Source organism: Callorhinchus milii, unplaced genomic scaffold, assembly GCF_018977255.1.
Source record: "Callorhinchus milii isolate IMCB2004 unplaced genomic scaffold, IMCB_Cmil_1.0 Scaffold4, whole genome shotgun sequence".
NCBI lineage: Eukaryota > Metazoa > Chordata > Chondrichthyes > Chimaeriformes > Callorhinchidae > Callorhinchus > Callorhinchus milii.
The window spans coordinates 9268643-9290130 of NW_024704745.1; the positions used below are offsets into that span (position 1 = coordinate 9268643).

General features: G+C 41.6%; 1 protein-coding gene across 3 annotated transcripts in view; it reads left to right on the plus strand.

Annotated features, from left to right (window-relative positions):
* Nucleotides 1-21488, plus strand: part of col8a1a (collagen, type VIII, alpha 1a) — a 60710-nt gene that overhangs the window by 29038 nt on the left and 10184 nt on the right. For 2 of the 3 annotated variants that reach the window (XM_042334451.1, XM_042334453.1), the window contains one exon: nt 15581-15676. The gene's annotated coding sequence lies outside the window, so the exon portion shown is untranslated. Of the gene's footprint in view, nt 1-5877; nt 5953-15580; nt 15677-21488 lie in introns of all 3 variants that reach the window. The other variant, XM_042334452.1, reaches the window with a different exon arrangement.

The window sequence follows — 21488 nt, forward strand, 5'->3', positions numbered from 1 at the left end:
ACCCGAGCGTGGGGGGTGGGCAGGGTTGGGATGAGGGAGGGCAGAGAGGGTAGGAGAGCGGTTGAAGGCATGATTAAAAAGGAGGATCTTGAATCGCACCTTGAAGGAGGCAGGAGAGGGAGCAAGACAAAAGGATTGTGGGATGGAGTTCCAAAGAATGGGGGCAGAGAGGGTGAAAACCCAGCCGCCAATGGTAGGGCGGGTCCGGTGGGAGACCTGGAGCAGGCTACCAAATGGAGGCAGCAGACAGGTTGATAATGGGTCAGTAAGTCAGAGATGTAGGAGGGGCAAGGCCATGGAGGGCCTTGAAGGTGAGGATGCGGATTTTGAATTTTATCTTCTGAGGGAAAGGGGAGCCACTGAAGCCCGGCGAGGATGAGGGTGGGGTTGATGGGGTCACGGATCCTGGTGCAGGAGAGGACACGAGCTGCAGAGTTCTGGATCATCTGCAGCTTGTGGCGGGAAGAGTTGGGGAGACCAACAAGAAAAGAGTGTCCGTAGGCGAGCCTTGAGATGATGCCAAATAATGGCGCAAACAGCCAAATGGCTGCAGGTAAAATTGGATGTTGAGAAGTGACAGCAATGTCACCTTGACAGAGGTATTGCATTTATTTGCTAAGGTATTTAGCAAAATCTCAGAACAGTTTCAATCCTTGAATACCTTTATTGGTGCATTGCCCATGAAGGGAGCTCATAGTTTAGGCTAACACTCCAATGCTCATAGTTTAGACTAACACTAAAACAGGACTAACACTCCAATGCAGTGTTTGGGGATGGCTGCAATGCCAGAGGTGCCATGCATTAAATGAGCTGTAAACACAAGAAGTCCTGACTGCCTGTTCAGGCGGATGTTAAACATTGGGTGGCACAGTTTGGAAAGAGAAAGGATGGTCTGCCACTGTCCTGCTACAATTGGTTATTAACTTCATGGCTTTTTGTGGAATATTGTTGAGCGTAACTTGGCTGCAGTAGTTGCTTACAAATACAACAGCTTTTCCTGACCGAAGATTTGTGGAGTCCTGTAGCTCAGTGGTTAGAGCACTCGCTTGGCAAGCGAGAGACCTGAGTTCAATTCCAGGCAGGTCAGGGCGAAACCTTGGGCAAGTTTCCTTACTCCACACAGAGCCTAATAATAATCCCTCCAAAAAACAATAATAAATTGGTCATTTTCAATCCACCGACTGTTTGTGGGACATTGCTGAGCGCAATTGGCTGCTGCGTTCGCCCACAAATATACAGTCAATTCACTTTACAGTGTGTTCTGTGAAGCGCTTTGGGACATCCTCCCGACGTGAAAAGTGCTATATCAAATGCAAGGATTATTATTATTATTATTTGCGAAACACATTGAGACTTTCTCAGCTTTATCGCAATAGCAAATGTAAGGATTATTAGGAGAAAAAATGTAGAGTAGCAAGAAAATAGGAGAAAATTAAATTTAAACAGGACTAGAAAGCAATACTGGGATTTATTTGGACTCTGCGAAAATAGCCTTTTATTTAATAATGTGCTGAAACACAGATAAGAGATTTCTCAGGACCAATGGAGCCACAGATTTTCACAAAGAGGTGACTTTATTTTAGTCAACACTGTTGAAGTATATAAACAATCCAAGTGAACCCTCTGGAATTCATTTCAGGCTGTGACTGGGTTTTGGAGTCTCCCCAGGTTTGATGGTCAACACCTTTTCCAATATCCTATGTTCTCTACTTTTTGAAGACCAGAAATTGTTAAAGATTTTACACAATTCTGTGCGAACTTAAATCTTGAAGACAAAATGGCCTTACAGGCTAAGACATTTTACGGAGAATGATATGGCATTGGAAAAACAGGTCAAAGTTTAGGTGTCCATGAACAGCACCATCTAAATTGCAGGCTATTGTGATTAATACACATCACATTCAATTATTGTCCATTCTAAAGAAATTCACACATTTTTAAGAAGTTAAATGTGTTTTACCACTGCAAAAAAAAATTCACAAGCACCCTTAATAAAGCAGTGTTTATAAAACTGTCCGTTGCAACATGAAGACCGCTTTAACCCAAGTGGTCGGCCCATGAATTCCATTCAGTCGGAGAAGCACTTAAAATCCATCGTCGAGGGTTGTGTGCAGTGGTGACAGTTTTCTGTGCACCTCGTAGATTTGTGGTCGATATATTTCTACATCTCCAACAGATGTTTGAACACAGAGTTTTAATCCACGTATAAGAACACGGCCAAGTGAGTTTTCAGAGTGGGGCCGGTGGGGGGGGAAGTCACTATGAGCCAACTTTAAAAAAATCTATATATAAAAAAAATCCGTGTCTGTGACGATGATATATGTTAGTTATCTTGGAACACAAGGAACCCTTTGCAAAGTCTCCCAATGCTCTGGGATTGGAAAGAGAGGCTCAGTGTTTGACAAACCTGTCCAAACAAGAAGACAACAAAAAGAACCGAGCTACATGTCACTCCAAGATGGAGAATGTGCTATATAATTTAGATTTATTGTGCCGCTTGTACATTTGACAAATCACTCCCCTGTTTTACTGTTCTGAATATGTACAGTTGCTCTTTAACATTTTTACATTGGGTCAAGTAGGCCAGAAGGTCACATGTTTAAAACCCAGTTAAGTCACCTCAGCCAGAGAAGCAGTTGTTACTTCAACATTGGTATCTGTGCCCCTAGCGTTTGGAAGCGAAAGGTCAGCCTGATATAGGAGCTGCATTTCCTTGGTTCTCTGCTAACCCAACAGCAAATCTCAAACAGGACATGTCGACAAAAACAACCATACAATTGCACAAGCTGAAATCACTTCTCCTGGACAAACCTTGGCCACAGGCCAAAGATAGATAAACTCATAAACAGGACATCCTGGCTGGAAGTAAAAATTTAATCTGAAGCCTAAACCTCCATAAACCAGGGTGTTACATTGAAAACACTTCTCTCTCTCCCCCCCCCGCCCCCGTATAAATGTAGTTTCCTTTACACTTTGCACCTGCAGTGCTGGCTTTTTCCGAGAAGCTTTAAAGTTCTTCAGACTCGACTTTGCTAATTAAGTTGAAGATGATTCTCCTCTTACAAAACAAATGGATTGGGGATGAAATTGAACAACATTACCTTTCAAGAGGTTAGAATACCCATTATAATTAGAGATTGAGTCTGGAGATACAGAGAGCAGAGTTTGCCCCCCAAAACACACAGTCATACCATTTTGCAGTGCATCCTGTAAAGCACTTCGAGATTCTTCCACGTGAACAGATCAAGTGGATTACAAGGAGATGCAAGACTGACTGGGAGAATTCCTATAATCTTTGGATCTTGCCAGTTCGAGTCAGCGTTGCACATTACCAGTTGCTTCTGATGACTGGTCAGACTCTGGAAAACTAGTAATGTTAAAAAGAAAACAGTATTGAGACCTGCAAAGGATTGAGGGTGGGGTGAGGTGTGGGAAGAAATTCCACCTTGGTTGAATTTACACTAATTTCTTAGCATTTCAGAGAGTGTTGGATCTCACAAATTCTTAAAATCATTCCTCAATTTGTACCTGCTTTTCTATTGTTCATAAAGAAACCCTCACGAAACAACTGGCTTAAAATCAAGTCTACATTTAAAAGTTTGTGAAATTCTCCACTCTTTGAATTGCTAAGAAATTAATGCACCTTTAGACTCAGGTGGAATTTCTCCCAGTCAGTCTTGTGCCTCACTGTAATTTTCCCGATCTGTTCAAGTGGATATTTCAGCTTTAACACAGTCAGGATTATTTGCTATCATTTTCAGTTTCCTTGCATACGAGAGAGAGAGAGAGAAATAAAAGGGTAAAAATAGGGAAGGGGACTCATGTGTTGCACCAGCTTCTATGTGTCCAGAACTCATTCTATTATGAGACATTTGGAATGACATTTAAAGATAACACTCACCAGTTTCCTTCAGCTGAGCACTAATAATGCTTAGCTTGTTTGCCAAAAATGTTACGTTTGGATCAGGATTCTCCTTGGGGGTCAGGATTTGCATAAATTGGAAATAGCAATAACCAATTTTGAAATGTTTGCACTGTGATTCATTGAATCATCCAGTCAGTCATCCAAACTAATCCAAACCAACAAAAGATCTGTAACAATGACACATCTTCTGTGTAAGAGAAATTAAGCGGAATGGTAACAGTAAAATAAAATATGGAGATAATAATAATCCTTGCATATGATATAGTGCCTTACCAGTCGCTTCATAGAATATACTGTAAACTGAATATTTTTATTTTGTGGGAGAAACACAGCAACCAATTCGCACAGCAGTGTCCCACAAACAGTTGTGCATTGAGTGACCAAATTTTTTTGGGGGGTGGGTGGAGGAGGAGGAGGGATTATTATTCCCTGAAAGAGATCTGCCAATCGACAATGTGGAGTCCTGTAGCTCAGTGGTTAGAGCACTCGCTTTGCAAGTGAGAGACCTGAGTTCAATTCCAGGCAGAGGGCGAAACCTTGGGCAAGTTTCCTTACTCCACACAGAGCCTAATAATAATCCCTCCAAAAAAACCCCAAAAAAACCAATAATAAATTGGTCATTTTCAATCTAAGACTGTTTGTGGGACATTGCTGTGCGCAATTGGCTGCCGCGTTCGCCCACAAATATACAGTCAATTCACTTTACAGTGTGTTCTGTGAAGCGCTTTGGGACGTCCTCCCGACGTGAAAAGCGCTATATCAAATGCGAGGATTATTATTATTATTAACTAGGTTCCCACTTACTGCTCGGCAAACAGAGATGTGTGGAGTAAAGAAACTTACCTAGGGTTTCGGTTGGAGATGGTTTGACTTAGTGCATTATGAATCAAGAATTACATCATTGGATGAGGGAACAACACTTGCTCCCTGGGTTAGGATTTTATGTTGCTCAGATCAGAAACAATTGCAATGCAAGTGGATAAGCAGTTTACTGCAATGAAATTAAAGTCCTGGATCCAGTATGTATCTCTGGAACGTTACCCTGCATGAGGGGCACTATATAAATACAAGTTGCTGTTGAACGATTCGCACATTTCTTTAGATACCCTTTTCCCTCCACTTCCCCGCGTTAAACATTTGCTTCTCCTTTCTGGTTGAATTCAGTAAAAGTTTATTGTTAAAGTCTGCTGTTAAACTGGTCCATTTTGCTCCTTTTGGTGAGGTGCAGTCTTTGATGAATTTGGTTCACCATCAATTTCAAATAAGAAAACAAAACACTATGAAAGAGTGGCTGAATAATGCGTTGCTCTCATTATGTAGTTGTCCACTGGATCAGGATCTATGGTACAACTTAGCAAGCACAATATACACCTATAGGAATTGATACTAAGTTGCATATAGCCGGTCAATACTCAGTGAGGCGATATGGTCACCTTTGTATTATTCATTTGTTCGGCTCCAAAATAGACAGTCACTACACTTTAAAGTATAAAGCGCTTAGAGCGCTTATGGCCCGAGTTGTCTTTCTGATGTGAAAGATGATATATCAAATGCAAGGATTATTATTTTTTTTGCTACCAAAAGCACATTCAGTTCTTTTAAAAGGACTCTGTAATGTGTTGTGAATGATGTTAAAGACTGATACAAACTTCAAGTTAATTTTGAGTTATTTTCCAGCTTAAAGAAAAGCATTTCAAATAGTTAACTAAGAAAAAAATCTATGAGCACCAAAAATCACATAGCGAAATCTCAAATCACTTCTCTAGTTTTTCACTGTCCAGTATTGACTGTTGTTTGCAAACCCAGCAGCCATTGGTGAAATGTCTAATGTATTTGAAGGATTCTTAGCCATGACTCCAGTAGAAACTTATTTTTCTTGTGGGATGTTTTTTGAAGAAGCAGATGAAAACTTTCAAAGTTCCATCCAAATGATAGCATCTTTGCCAATACAGCCCTCCCTCAGTACTGACCTGGGATGTCAAGTTCGATCATCATCTCAAGACTAGACAAGAAGCTTGAACCCAAAGGTAAACTTGCTATCGACTGAACCACACAGAACTGTAATTTTTCCCATCCACATTCTCCCCGTCCCCCCAAAAAATCATAATAGCTTATACTCAGTTCTTGGATGAGATGGAGAAACATTAGCAAAGTCTTCAAGGAGTCCATTTGGACAGGCGAATCAAATTTGTAAAGTACTGTATCTTGACCAGTAAAAGGTGCTCTAAGGAGGTATATTAAGATAGGACTATTCTTCATAGAGTCACAGCATACAATACGTTACCTCAACAGGGCGAGCATTGACAGTTTGGATATTAAACACTCAAGCAGATTTTTGCTCCTATTCCCTTTTTTAACAAAGACAGGATATTGGACCAAATATTCAATGCTGCTGGAGACGTTTAGCTTTCAGCAACTGTCTGTGAAACAAGCTGTTTTTAATCAATGGTATTTACAAAGCTTTCTATTTGACTCTTACAAAGCCAGTTATAAAACTGGGCAGGATGTTGAATTACTCAAAACCCGAGTATTAGTTATTACAGCTGTCAAATTGTAATCTAACAATGGCCCGAGTTCTCCAGGGATCCTTCACTTTTACAAATACATAATGTTCAAACTCAGGAATTAATGTACAGTGGTCAAAAATGCAAGATGCAATTGTAAGCAAATCTAGTGTTGTAACTTTACCTTTGATTTCACTCCCACCCCACCCCCCAAAGCCTTCACCTTATAAACTGTGGCATCATTGTAAAGCAAAATTAAAGCTTCATGTGAACTATGCCAGCCTTGTTTAAGCGCTATGGGACGCTACCCCACGTGAAGGGTGCTATATAAATGCAAGCTGTTGTCGTATCATCATTTAAACAACACGAGCCAGCCTGGCGCAGTGATAGAACTCTCGCCTCGGAGTCAGAAGATTATGGGTTCAAGCCCCATGTTGGGACTTAGAATCACATAGTCTAAGCTGATATTCCAATATGGTGCTGGGCGGTGGGGGGCGGTTGAATTGTCAGAGACGCTGACCTTTCGATGAGACGTTAAACCACGGTTCCATCTGCCTGTTCAGGTGGATGTTAAAGAACCCATGACACTATTCGGAAAAAAAAGAGAAGGGAGTTTCTCCTGGCAAACAATCCACCCCAAATTAAACAGGCTGCCATGTTTTGCTCACGAGGTACACAGTCAAATCCACTTAATAGTATATCCTGTGAAGTGCTTTGATGCATCTGGACAATGTGATGAGGCACTAGATCAATTGCAAAGATTATTATATTAACTTTTTATAATAATTAAAACAGGATGCCTTTTTTTTCAGTGCAACAACAACTTGCATCTATATAGTGCACTTCATGCAGAATAACATCTCAGAGTGCTGAGACAGTGGTGTGTTGGCAGCATTTTAGACCAAACAGTTGGTTCTGCCATTGTGGTGGTGATTGAATGCACCACATAACCTACGTGTCTCGCACTTCCTCTGGTTTACAGTCCAGTCAGGCTAGTGTTCAGTTTAGAAATGTTTATGGACATGTCAGTCTTGCTCACGGGCCAGTGTCATAGATATTATGCTGACACAGAATCTGACACAGGGGAAAGTTTGATCTGAATGGTCCCATTCACATCAAACCAGCAGATGCGACATTCCTTTGGAAAATATCAACAGAGTGATGGAATGAATAGGCACATACGTGCACATGGTATGCACCAATAATGGAGCAGTGCAGACGAAAGCCGAGGCTGTTGGCCAGAAGACCTTTGAGGTTGACTCTGTAGCACAGCATGAAATGTCCACGATTTGGAAGTGAAAGAATGGCTAGATTTTAATGCCAGGCTGAGCCATTATTATTACAATAATTATTAATAACCTTTGCATTTGATATAGCGCCTTATCACATGGTTGAGATGTCTCAAAGCGCTTCACAGAATATATTGTAAAGTGGATGACTGTATATTTTGTAGGGGTAATGCGGCAGCCAATTGCACACAGCAGTGTCCCACAAACAGTCATGAATTGATTAAATTAATTTTATTCTTTTTTTAAAAAAATGATTATTACCCTCAGTAAGTGATCTGGTATCAACTAGCAACCGGGTTCCTACTTACTACTTGGTAAACAGAGGCCCGTGGAGTAAGGAAACTTGCCTGAGGTTTCGCCCTGCCAGGGAATCGAACCCGGATCCTCTGCTTGTGAGCCGAGTGCTCTAACCACTAAGTTACAGACTCCACACAATGGCTCAGCCTAATTTTAATGTCATTTTAATGGCTAAGCCATTGTGTTTATGTTCTGTTGTTCGGCATCTGTGGTGAGAATCTTAACCACACATTTGTCAAAAGTACTTATGGGATCCTCTTAAAAGCCCTTGAAACCCAAGTATTTGGATATGGCTAGATCGTAGCGTTCCTGCCCCAGGTCAAACAAGTTGCCAACACTGACTGTTCCAAATTAAACATGAAAATAACTTGACTTGGGTAAACAACTGGTGACAGGAGGGTGCAAGAGGTTTGATGTACACAGACAGATTACACGTGAGTTTTCCCGGGAGCAAAGCTCAGAATTTGCAAAGTGATAATAATAATCCTTGCATTTTATATAGCACTTTATCACGTCTTCAAGATGTATTAAAGCGCTTCACAGAATATATTGGAAAGTGAATTGACTGTATATTTTGTGGGCAAAACACTGGGCTAAATGTTGCTGTACTATAATATGAACAGAAATTCCCAAGTTCTTACTTCAAACAAAACAAGCAGCAGATTATCAGACTAGAATTAGCCTTGAGCTCAATAGTAAATGTGCTGGAATTAAGACCGCTTCAAACATCAGTAATAATGTAATAAAATACACCAATGCAACACCTTAGATGGTCAGGAGGACATCTCAAAGCACTTCACAAGATCTACTGTAGAGGTTGTATTTGTGGTTGAATGCAACAGCCAATGTATGCATAGAAATGGCCCATAAATTGCCATGAAGTGAATGATGTTTTAAAATAATCTCGGGGAACATTAACTTGGGTACCAGGAGAAATTCCCTTCTCGTTTCAAATAGTCCCATGGAATTTTTAGCATTCACCTGAAAAGGCAGACAGAACATCAGTTTGATATCCTATCAGTGAAAGACAGCAGTTCCAACAATGCAGCATTTCCCCAGTACTGCATTGGCTAGCCCGAGGTCAAAGATGTAATATGGGTTTGAACCCACAACCTTCTGGTTTTGAGGCGAACCTGCTACCGACTAAGCCAAGTTGACAAAGAAATGGCTTCAGGTCCAGGGCCACCAGCAAAAGTACAAGTTCATTCTCTTGCTAAAGGGAGTAAAACGTATCAACATGATGAGAAATAACCCCCTTGGATTCACTGCTTTGAGTATGCACAGACTGAAGCCTGCTGAAGACCGTTAATCTACTGGCAAACTCCATTTGCACGCAACAGAGCATTTTAAAAGCCGATCATTACAATACATCTGTCTTGCTTTTACTGAGACTAAATTGCTCAGGAACACAGCTCTTAGGCTGTGGTTCAGAAATTTGCCAAGTAGAATTTTTTAACTTATTTGTATAATCCTGATCCAACCGCACAACTTCTTGGCAAACTAGTTGTCAGTTTGAGGATTCAGCTATACAAAACAAGAGGTAACGTCAAACAATAAAAAAATCTCTGCTACACTTTCCTCTGTCATGGTGCATTAGATAACAAACATATTGGAAAAGCCAGGTTACAGTCTAGTACGCCATGCATAAGTGTTCTTTGATTCCTACAAATAGCAGCTTGAGATTCAACTGATATTCTAAATCATGTTGTATTGTGCAAAGCACTTTGAGATGGTTTCACTAGGTCAGAGAATGGGATTAGCAACAACACAGACATCATGGGCTGGATGACCTCCTGAACAGATAAAGCACACACCTACCAGCAGCTATCCCCTTCTGTAGACACAGCTCTCAAAATAAATAATTATTCTACTTCCAGTAGCAACTTTATAGATTCAATAGATATTGATCCCATGTGCTGTGGTTAGTTCCCCCCACCCCTGGAACTATTTATTCTAGCCTCATTCTCTATTTAGGTCAAAACATCTCCATGTGCTTCAAATAAATGGGGTGTAATTTAGGATGATCACTAAAAGGTTGTTTTTTTTTAAGCAATCAACTTGCATTAGACCAAGAGTAGCTTTACTTAAATACAAAGACACTCCCAAGTGGCTGTGTCATCTGTTAGGACAGATGTAACAGATATCAAAAAAACTCTCATTAACAATGAAAATCACAGTCAACTTATTCATTTCGCCAAAAAGAACCTCATACTGCCAACTCTTGAATAATCTCCACAACGGTGCATGACATAAATAATCTCAAAACGGACACAAATTGCAAGTCAGTCTTTTCAATCTTATTCAGTTTAGCTCGATCTCCAAACACAGTTTCCTATTCACCAACTCACTCCTCCAACTCCCAGACTAAACTACTCTGCTGGCTTTTATCTTCCTGCCTGACGTATCTGTTTTGGACATTCATTTCAAGGCTCTTTGTGAGATGCGGTTTTGCACAAATTGGCTACTGCATTTGCCTACCAAATGCACAGTCACTACACTTTGCAGTAAAATCCTGTGAAGCACTGTGAGACATCAACAACCAATATCAAATGCAAGGATTGTTATTATATTGCCAGCCAGACCTATGAAACCTTTGCCATGCACCACACATCCAACATACGTGCCTCCCGCACGCCACAGAGGTGCTTATTTAATTTGGCTGCAAATCAGACAATTGGGTCGTGCTCAGCCACAATGTCTAGAGCCTCCGTTATGTAAAAAAACCGCATTGAATTGTACAGTTGTTGGATACCCATCTCTAGACAGTGGAAGTGCCAAACTGTGCCTGTTCAGAAGTAGACAGTGTTGGCAGCTTCCGTAGCATGGAATTTGCAGTGGAAATGTTTGTTCTGGATTTGATTTCAGACAACATGGTAATGATGATTTCATTAATTTTGGAAATCGCTAACATTTTGAAGGCTCGTGGGATTCAACTTGAATCTTGATAAAGCCGCTTCAACTCCCTAGCCAGTCCTAAACCCTTTTCGGATTAAAGAACAAGTGGTGAAGTCGGGGCTGATTCAGGAGTGCACTGCACACTTGGAAGAACATCAGACCGACTGTTTTATTGTCTCACTGCCTTTGTTCTCTGCTGGTAACTTCTCCAAAGTGTCTAACGATTCCCAGCAAGGCCTCCATTGCCTTAATGCGAGTTCAGAAAAAGGTCTCTCCAGTTTATTGGAACACTGCTGCGTCTAAATTGACTGCCGTGTTCACCTACAATGTACACAATCTTTGTAGTGAATCTTGTGTAGTTTGGCCACAAGTCTTTTATCAAATGCACTTTATCAAATGCAAGGATTATTATATTATTAAAATTAATAATAATTAATTATTATTATTATTTTGCTTTGAAAAGGAAAGAATGCGTTTAGGAATACGGTCACTTTGAGACCTATGATTCTGCAATGCTTGTGGTGGGAACCAGAGGGTATCACTAGCACAGCAGTGAGGTGGCTGGAATGCAAGGACAACACCAGAATTAATAGACAAGTCTTCTTTCATCCAGAAACTGTGACTATAGAGCCAAGTGTCGCCGGGCTGTGAAATTCTGAGCTGGCTGAGTAAAAGTGAAAATACACTGACCTCTGCTTAGGGGAGATGGTCTTGTTTTCTGCCTCCATCTTCATCCTGAAGCATTGGCATACAGTTCAACAGGCGCCCAGCACCCTCTGGTACCTCATCTGCCCAAGCACCCGAATCCCAAACTATGGAACACTCTGCCTCAATTTCCTCCTTGCCAGTCTTCAGATCACACCTGAAAATCTTCCTATTCGACTGTACCTAGTCACCTCTCCCCTTTCCCCACCAATGGTAAATGCTCCAAGAACACACACACGTTTATCATCAGAGACTGGACGGGGTGGGGGGAATGATAGATTGGGTGTTGTGGAAGGAGATGATTGGATGGACCAAAGCGTCGTCTTCATCCAGAGTAATTGTGCAATCTTGTGGATGACTTAATAGCGATCAGAGACGAGGTATTCCTCATAACCTCAGAACCGTTTTCAAAATAAGATTATGTGAATTTTGGAAAAAAGAAGTCGTGATTTTAAGTTCAGTCTCAGTTTCGGAAGCTGATTTTCTGCCTTCGGAAACGTGCTTCCAAATTACGACTGAGTTAAAGATTTTTCCAGAATCTTAAATTCTAAGACAACAGTTTTTTTAGGACTAAGTCTATGAGAGGTTTCAAGCTGCACGATTGGAAAATCCGGGCTGGTTTCTTCCTAGTCTAACCAATTGTAGCCAGATTCTGCCCCAGCTGAAATCTGTACACCCTGCATATCCGTACTTCCTACGTCTTTCACGTCTGTGTGGGAACAGTTATAATATTAATAATAATAATATGATAATCTTTGCATTTGATATAGTGCTTTTCACATCTTCTCAACATCTCAAAGCGCTTCACAGAATAGACTGTAAAGTGAATTGACTATGTTTGTGGGCGAAACGCGGCAGCCTCCCACAGGCGAGAAGCTGGCTGGCTTCATACACCAAAGTCCTATATAAAACAGCTCTAGTCTAGTTCATGCTGGTGTTTGTACTCCACATGATTCTCTACCCATATCCTAATCATCACCCCCACCCCAGCCCCCTCCCATACCTTTCTCATACCCGACCCCCTCGTGTATACGTTGAGTTTCCTCTTAAATCCGTTGATGCTTTTTGCTTCAACTGCATCTTCTGACAGTGAGTTCCACATTCTCACCACTCTCTGTGTTAAAAACAGTCACTCCTAAACTTTCTTTTAGATCTGTTTGTGGCTCTCTTATGTTTGGACCCCTCGTGTCATGTACTCAACAAATAGGAAATTGTCTATCTATGTTCACTTTGTCGAACCCCTTTTTTAAAACACCTCTGTCAGATCTCCTCTCAATCATCTCAATAACAATTGAACTTAAAGCCCCAAAAGTCTCAATCAAATTACTGTAGTTGATATCGAAGCCATCTCACCGCCATCTCTCCTCTGATGGGGTCCGTGTAATCTCACAAGCACCTGAAGTACAATTTGATTTTGACAAGTCATTGAAATGAAAACGGGCTTTGTCACAAATCATGTCAAAAAAACCTGAGAGAGTTTTTTGATGAAGTAACGGATAGGGTGGATGAAGGTAGTGCAGTTGATGTCGTTTATATGGATTTTCAAAAGGCATTTGATAAAGTGCAACATAAGAATGTTGTAAGCAAAATAGAAGTCCAAAGGACAGTGGCAGCATGGATACAGAACTGGCTGGGAGACAGAATGCAGAGAGTGGTGGAGAATGGTTGTTTTTCTGACCAGAGGAAAGTGTGCAATGGTGTCCCTCAGAGATCAGTATTGGTACCGCTGCTGTTTTTGATCTATATAAATGACCTGGCCTTGGGTATAGGGAGTACAAATTCCAAGTTTCACAGATGATACTAAGCTAGGAAAAGTAGTAAACAGTGAGGAGAATAGTAGCGGACTGCAATTGGACATAGACAGACTGGGAAAATGGGCAGACACGTGGCAGATGAAGTTTAATGCGGAAAAATGCAAAGTGATGCATTTTGGAAGCAGGAATAAGCTAGATGGTAGAATCTTAAAGAGGGCGAAGGAACAGAGAGACCTGGGGCTTCATATAAGTAAATCTTTGAAGGTGGCAGGACAGGAAGATAAAGCTGTTAAAAAAAAATACGGGATACTAGGCTTTATAAATAGGAGCATAAAATACAAAAGTCAGGATGTTATGATGAACCTTTATAAAGTATTGGTTAGCACTCAGCTGGAGTACAGTGTTCAGTTCTGGGCACCACACTTTATGAAGGATATCAAGGCATTCGAGAGGGTGCAAAGGAGATTTATCAGGATGGTACCAGGAATGAGGGACTTCATTTATCAGGAGAGGCTAGAGAAGCTAGGATTATTCTCCTTGGAGCAGCGAAGGTTAAGAGGAGACTTAATAGAAGTTTTCAAAATTATGAGGGGATTCAATAGGGTGAACAGGGAGAAACGATTTCCACTGGCAGGTGGGTTGGTAACCCGAGGACACCGACTTAAAATAGTTGTTAAAAGAAACAGAGGGAAGGTGAGGAGAAATGTTTTCACACAGTGAGTTGTTTGGATCTGGAATGCATTGCCTGAAAGGATGGTGGAAGCCGATTCGATAACAACTTTTAAGAGAGAAGTAGATAATTATTTGAAGAGGACAAGGTTGCAGGGCTATGGGGAGAGAACGGGATTGTTTTGGATAGCTCTTTACAAAGAGCCGGCACAGACACAATGGGCCGAATGGCCTCCTTCGGTGCTGTATAATTCTATGATTCTATGACTCAAAGGTGCCCTCTGATGAGCAAACTCCCACCTGCAGGTTTGTTGGTTTGAACAGCCTTGGAATCTTCAGCAATGGAAGTGAATTTAATTAAGACTTCCCGATGCAGATGTAATGAAAAAAGATTTATTCAGTGTGATACTTTATGTAATAAATTAGCTTTGCGAGCCATAAATGTTTAAATGATCATTTCTGTGTGTGTATGTGTATTGCAGGATCTTAAATTCTTAAAACAGTGGTCTTAAGCCTAATCAGTACAAATAATCCAAGTTGAAAAGAAATATCTTTAAATGGATACAAGATCTGGTAGGCAAAAGTTTGTTTGAGCTATAACTCAGGTGGGTGATTGAGAAACTTTTTCAACCATTCGGCCCACAATCTTAACTTCATCCCGGAGTTCTTCTGACTCGCTTCCCTTCCTACCCACATTCAAAGCCGGCCTCAAGTCGTACCTCTTTGTCCGTTCTTTCAGTCATCTTTCCCCTCCCTACCCTCTTCACCTGAATCCCAATCCCCCTCCCCGCTCAGGTGCCCAGGCAACAGTGTGAAGAGCTTTGAGACAAGCTCTCCGAGACGCTACCCCTTATGAAGGGTGCTACATAAATGCAAGTTGTGGTTGTTGAGACATCCTCCGAATGTGAAAGCCGCACTAATGATGAACCTCGCATTTTATGTTGTATAATGAGCAGAGGATGACATAAGGGAGGCTTGACATGAAGTACACTCAGGCAGAAATAGCTTTTCAAGCTCCCACTGTAAGTTCACAGCCAGTAAATATAAGCTCTCCTTTGTCTAACACCGGGCGTGAGCACAGTCATCGGGAAATGGCAGCAGAGCCGTTAGAAGGAGGTGAAAGTTGGGAAAAGAATTGCCAAACAAGATACAGTGTATTCTTTTAGTAACAAATTAATATTATCAAATCGCACCTTTTGATATTATAAACAATAACACACTGCAACCAGTGGGTCATCTGGTGGGTCATCTTGCAGGAACCCTCCATCCCTCTCCCCCCACAAAAGACAGCGTTGCCGTTTTCATTAAGAGGCTGTGTAGACATTGCTCACTGACGCACTTAAGAGCAGATTTTCAGAAATGCTTGTGGTTTGATCACAGGAGGTCTGGGAGCATGCCGTCTGCGAGAAAGGAGCGAAAATATGCTGTGTCTGAAACCCACACAATCCTTTGGCTTTCCAGGGGAACTTTACATCTTTCAGCAATTCTTTTCGACCTTACTCTACCACGAACATACATCTAACTCTGATTTTTTTTATTTAGGTGTCGGCCAGGCTCAGTAGGTAGTACTGAAACCTCTGGGCCAGAAGGTTGTGGATTCTACTGGGGAGTTGGCAGACACTCCAATGCAGTGCTGAGGTGGGTCGGGAGCTCTGCGTTGTCAGATGTACCGAGGTCCTGTCACCTGTTCTAAGGTGGATGCTAAAGATTCCATGATGAGTTTCTCCCCATGTCCTGGCCAAAGATCCTTTGTGGGTTATTGCTGCGTGTGAACCGGCTGGCACATATGCTTACAAAATCAGTTACTACACTCAGCTGGGATCATCTGCAAGTCAATTTGATATTTTGGGATGTTATAGATGCTATGTAAAATGCAATGGTTATTATATTGTTGCCTCATCCTTAGATTTAGAGGAATTTCCAAAGCTTCAAACAAGCTTCAAACATCATGTTTTTAACTACCTCTCTGACCTGCTTACCCCCCATCCCACTATCTGCTACCTCCGCTCTAGTGGTCCCTGGTCTTCTCTGGAACACTCTTCCTCTACCCCTCCACCTTGCCCCTTCCTTCCCCATCTTGCGCCCTTCACACGGGGTAGCTTACCGGAGTGCTTGACAGTGGCGGAGTCTGACCCCCGAGCCAGGGGAAGAGGGAGGAGGTGACCGTAAGCACAATCAAGAAATAATGTCTTTAGGCGGAATTTGAAAGTGGGGAGGGAGGGGGCAAGGTAGAGGGATTGAGGGAGAAAGTTCCATAGCTTTGGGGCATAGTGGCTGAAAGTACAGACGCTGATGGTGGAGCGGAGGGGGCGAGGGACGAACAGGAGGCTGGAGCCGGCTGAGTGGAGGCAGCTGGTGGTGGAGTGTGGGAGGGTAAGCAAATCGGATAGGTTGGGAGGTGCGAGGGTATGAAGGGATTTGAAAACGAGTGAAAAGATCTTGAAGTCGATCCATTTGGTAATTGGGAGCCAGTGCAGCCTGGCAAGACTAAAAACACCAGTCCGGATAATCTTTTTAAATCAATCCTTGTTTAAGGCTAAATGTTATTTCAGGGACAGGGAGAAGACCTTATTTCTCTCCCCTTCAGCTGATCAATGCCAAAAAATAAATCTTTTTTTTAATTAACAGATAAATTCCACTTACCTCCACTTATTGGTAGTTATCAAACACTTCTTAATTGGCACAATAAATGCTAAAATGACCACAAATTCTACCCCTGTGAGTGAAACTCCTCTGGTTTTCCCAATCTAAGAACATGTCCTCAAAGTCATCACACATAGTGGCAAAGGAATTCTCATGCTTGGGTTTTTAGTCTACGGTAATAATAATAATCCTTGCATTTGATATAGCGCCTTATCACATCTTCGAGACGTCTCAAAGTGCTTCATAGAATATACTGTAAAGTGAATTGACTGTATATTTTGTGGCAAAACACTGTTTTATTGACTGTATATTTTGTGGGAAAATATTACCTACTGAGGGCTTGAGACCAGTTGATTTATGCCAAGCAGACTTTCAGACGAGACGGTCTAGCTTTTCTTGGAGACTGGGCTCAAAGCTGCTATGCAGAGAAATCCCAACAGGGGGCAGCTGAAGAGAAATCCAGGATAAGTCCCACAAAAACATGTTCAAAATGATTCACATCCTGGCATGGTGCTCTCCCTGTAAGTGTAGGTGTGTAATTGATTTTCCACCAATACCCAGACTATGGTTGTGAGGAATGCTAACAGCATCTGTTGCAACTCTTAGCAAAAGCCTACGTCTGCACCTAAACTATTAAACAGGGTCAGCCACTATGTTGGGAGTTAGGATTAAAGTTCTTTTTGGACAACCCTGGTTTGGAATCTCTGTCTATTGTACAACTGAGACCCATATATATCCTAAAGGTTCAACCCTCATCCTGTGGTTCTGAGCTGAGTTAGATGATATCAGCTAGACCATGAGTAAACAAGTAGGGTGTGCCGAAAATACAATACAAATTTACATTTATGTAGCCTTTCACGTTGGGAGGACCTCCCAAGCACTTAACAGTCCTGGCTTGGCATCCAAGCTTGGGGGTCGGAGCCAAGGTGGGTGGGAGGAGAAAGATGACCGAAGGCAAGGTCAAAGAGGAATGCCCTCACTCTTTATACACACTCCACCCAAACCATCTCCCCACGCAAGAGGTGGTGGGGACATCAGCCAAGGTTTGTGATCATTGCCCAGATATCCTCTATTGAAATGAATACATGTGTGCAGATATCAAACAAAGACAGGATGAGGCTTGGTTGTGATACCCACCCCACCACCTGGGGCTTTACAGCCTGCCAGCAGCCACTGTCTAGACCCGGACTCACACATGAAGATTGGCCATTTGGGGAAAGTAGCAGATGGTGACTGGTTCCCTGTGGTGCCCTAAGCAAACATGAGTCAGTGGCCTCGAGAGGAAAGAGAGAAAATGAGAGGAAAAAATAATAATTCTGCCAAGTGGATAAGTTGGCATTCGGGCAGATCTTTCATTTGGATCTTCACATTCCAAAAAATGTGGCATGAGGAACAATGAGGAAACGATGCCACACACTGCTGTAGATTTATTTATAAGACAGTACTGCTCATTTATGGCAAAAAAAATCCAAGTTTCCATTTACAGATTTACAGGAAGAATTCTCCTGAGAGCATAGAAGGTTGAGGGGAGATTTAATAGAGGTGTTCAAAGTTATGAGGGATTTTAATAGAGTAAATAAGGAAAAGCTGTTTCCTCTGGTGGGTGGGTTGGTAACCAGAAGGCACAGATTTAAGATAACTGGAAAAAGAACCAGAGGAGAGACGAGGAGATTTTTTTGTACCCAGAGAGTTGTTACAATCTGGAATGCAATACTTGAAAGGGAGGTGGACACAATTTCTATAGTAATTTTCAAAAGGGAATTGGATAGGTACTTGATAAGAAAAAAATTGCAGGTTTATGGGGTAAGAGCCGGCACAGGAATGATGGTCGAATCTGTGCTGTAAGATTCTTTGATTCTATGAAGACTAAATAATTTTAAGGCTTTATTTTGTCTGCAATTGTAGCAGCTGAAGAAAAACAAAATGTTAAACTGCCTTGTTTTTCCAGTTCTTTTTAAGAACTGCAGGAAAAAAACATTTAAGACGGAATGGCTTAAGGCTAAAACCGTGAGGAATTTGGTGCCTCGGGTATCCCAAGTAAGTCACTCTCTGAGGCAGTAGCATTATAACAATCCCCCAGATAAAATTTATCATTCAATTCATGCCTGTTAGTTGTTAGTCGATTGGCGGATCGCTTATCCGGTGTAATGAACATTTCTGTGCACTAAAGTAAGTACCGTGAAGCACTTTGAGATATTTCAATGAAGGTGATAAAGCACCGTATCAAATGCATGAATTAGTGTCCTTAAGAGTTACGTTTTTAAGCCAATTTCTTTGAGGGCTCAAGTCTGAGGGAACAGTGAGAGTAGGAGTCAATAGCTTTCAGATCATAAGCTTCTCTTTAGTGCAGCACATACCTAAAACCTCAAGAATCTGGAACCAGAAGACTTGGACCCATGCTGAGAAATGGGAAAGTGAACAGACACTACAGATTTAATTACTGTACTTCACAAAGAGAGTAGTGAATGCAATATATGCAATAGGTTTCCCAAGGAGCTGCTACCAATTAAGTTAAGCAGATAAGTAATGGACAGATATTTGGCAAAGGAAATCGATCGAGTGGTATGAGAGTATTTGGTTTTATTTTACTTCAGAATCAGCTGGACAGATAATGACCTTGCAATGGCTGCAAATTTGAAGCAACTGTGCATGTAGTCACAAAAAGAGAAGGGAGTTTTTCCTGGTGTCCTGGTCAACAATTCCCAAAATTAACTTGGTCAAGTGCTCCAAAACTTGAAGGGCTCTATATAAATGCAAGTTGTTTTTGTCATTCATTCCATGGCTGTTCGCAGGACATTGCTACGCACAAATTGGCTGCCGGATTCAGCCACAAAACAATGACTGCACTTTACAGTAGTATATCATATTTAGCACTTTGGGATGTCCTCCTGATGTTGAAAGACACTATATGAAATGTAAGGATTATTATTATGATGATTACCTAATCACACTAGCTTTTGTTGTGGGTGTAGGTCTTCCCAAGTCGCTAGGTGGTGACACACAAAGCCACTCTGCTGACCCGAAGGAGTGGGTTGGACAGTGGTATTGTTGCCCCTTTTGCATAGCCCTTCTGCCCAGGCATCACTGTGACATAAAACGCATCTCAAAACTGTATTTGAACAGATCAAACTTATTTGAGGTCACTGTGGTTCAAAAGGCAAGTGTTTAATAGTCTTTGGTTATTGTGCAATGAACTTAATGATGTATAAAATGTACTTACTGATGTATGCAATTGCTGGTCATTGAACACAATTACTGCATCTCTTGGCTCAATTCCCATTTTCCCCATGAATAACTTCTTATGAGTTTTGGTGCCCTTAATCTTCTTTTAATTTGTCCATTGTGATAAAATCAGTTTATAACAGCATCTGGACCTCTGTACTGATTTGGCAATAATTTACGAATGGGCTTTTCAAAGTAGCTCTGATCGCCAAAGGAAAATCAGGGAACATTTGATGGTCAGGCCTACTATATTGAATGCAGCACAGTCTACTTATTTAACCTTTAGGACTAGTGGTGTGCCAAATGAAATAGCAACCTTTGGCTTGCTGCAAGCAAACAAAATCAGCGCTGCATTTGCCTTCAGCACAGGCAAAGCATTTTTAAGGCTTATAAAACGGTTTGATGTGACAACACTTCATAAAAGTCATATGGTAAGGTGACAGGACAAAACAAACTATGGACAGATGTCTCACACTAAATCAGATGCAGCATTCACTTGTTAAGCAACTTGACACACGTTTTCCATTGGATCAATTTCCTGTCAGCTGGAAATTCCCAAAGCAAACAAGTTTTTTTCTTAAATAATTTTGTTGTGTTTTTGTTGTAACGTACTCACTGCTGGTGTGCAGTTGAGTTTATTCACTAATTCATACAGATTTAAACGTTATCGTGGCAGCACATCCTGTGCCCATTTACCATTGTCCTTTTATATCACTCTTTCACACTCTATCAGTGAATGCTGTTGTTGTTGCTGACGGGACTCCAATTGATTTCCAGAATCTCAACTGATCAAGTGATAGTGTTCCTTAAAGTGTTATCTCCACACTTTAAATGAAAGATTCCCACTACTAAACTTAAGAAACCTCTGTAATGCTAATAAAACAGAGTAAATCTAGGCCCAGGTGGACTTTCTACCCAGCCGAGTGTAATGCAGTACATTTTACGTATCATTAAGTTCGTTACCTAGTCTTACCCCTACTCCATGAAGGAGATCGTCAAGGGGATGGGAAAGGAACAATTACAACTTGCATTTATATAACGCGCTTCATGTAGGGGAATGTCTCGGAGCTCCTCGCGAGGGACTGGGTTGGACACGGAGCAAGGAAGAGGGAGGTGACCATAGGCATGTTCAAAAAGATAGGATTTGAGGGGGGGGACTTAAAGATCTGGGGGGGAAGCGGCGCAAGCTGAAAATCGATTCCATTCCGCCTGGCGTCCACGGCCTAACCTGAGCTTCTGCCGCCAATTCTTGGTCAGTGCTGTATTCAGAGCAAATGGTTTGTGTGTCCATTGTTTGTTTTGACTTAGTGACTGTTGGTAAGTGCTGTAAACATGCCACCACGGAAGGCGTTGTCCTTACGTGGGAGAGTGGACTTAATCAAAAACACTGAGGGCAAACGTCATAGCTGTGATCTATGGCACTGGCACACCTCAGGTTGGACGCATTCTCAAAAGGAAGGTTGGATACATGACAGCTTTTGTTTTAAATGTGACAATGCCTTTATTTTAATGAGATTGCAAACTATGGTTGTTGAATGTTCATCACCCTCGTCCATTACCAATGTCCTTAACATTACATCAGTGA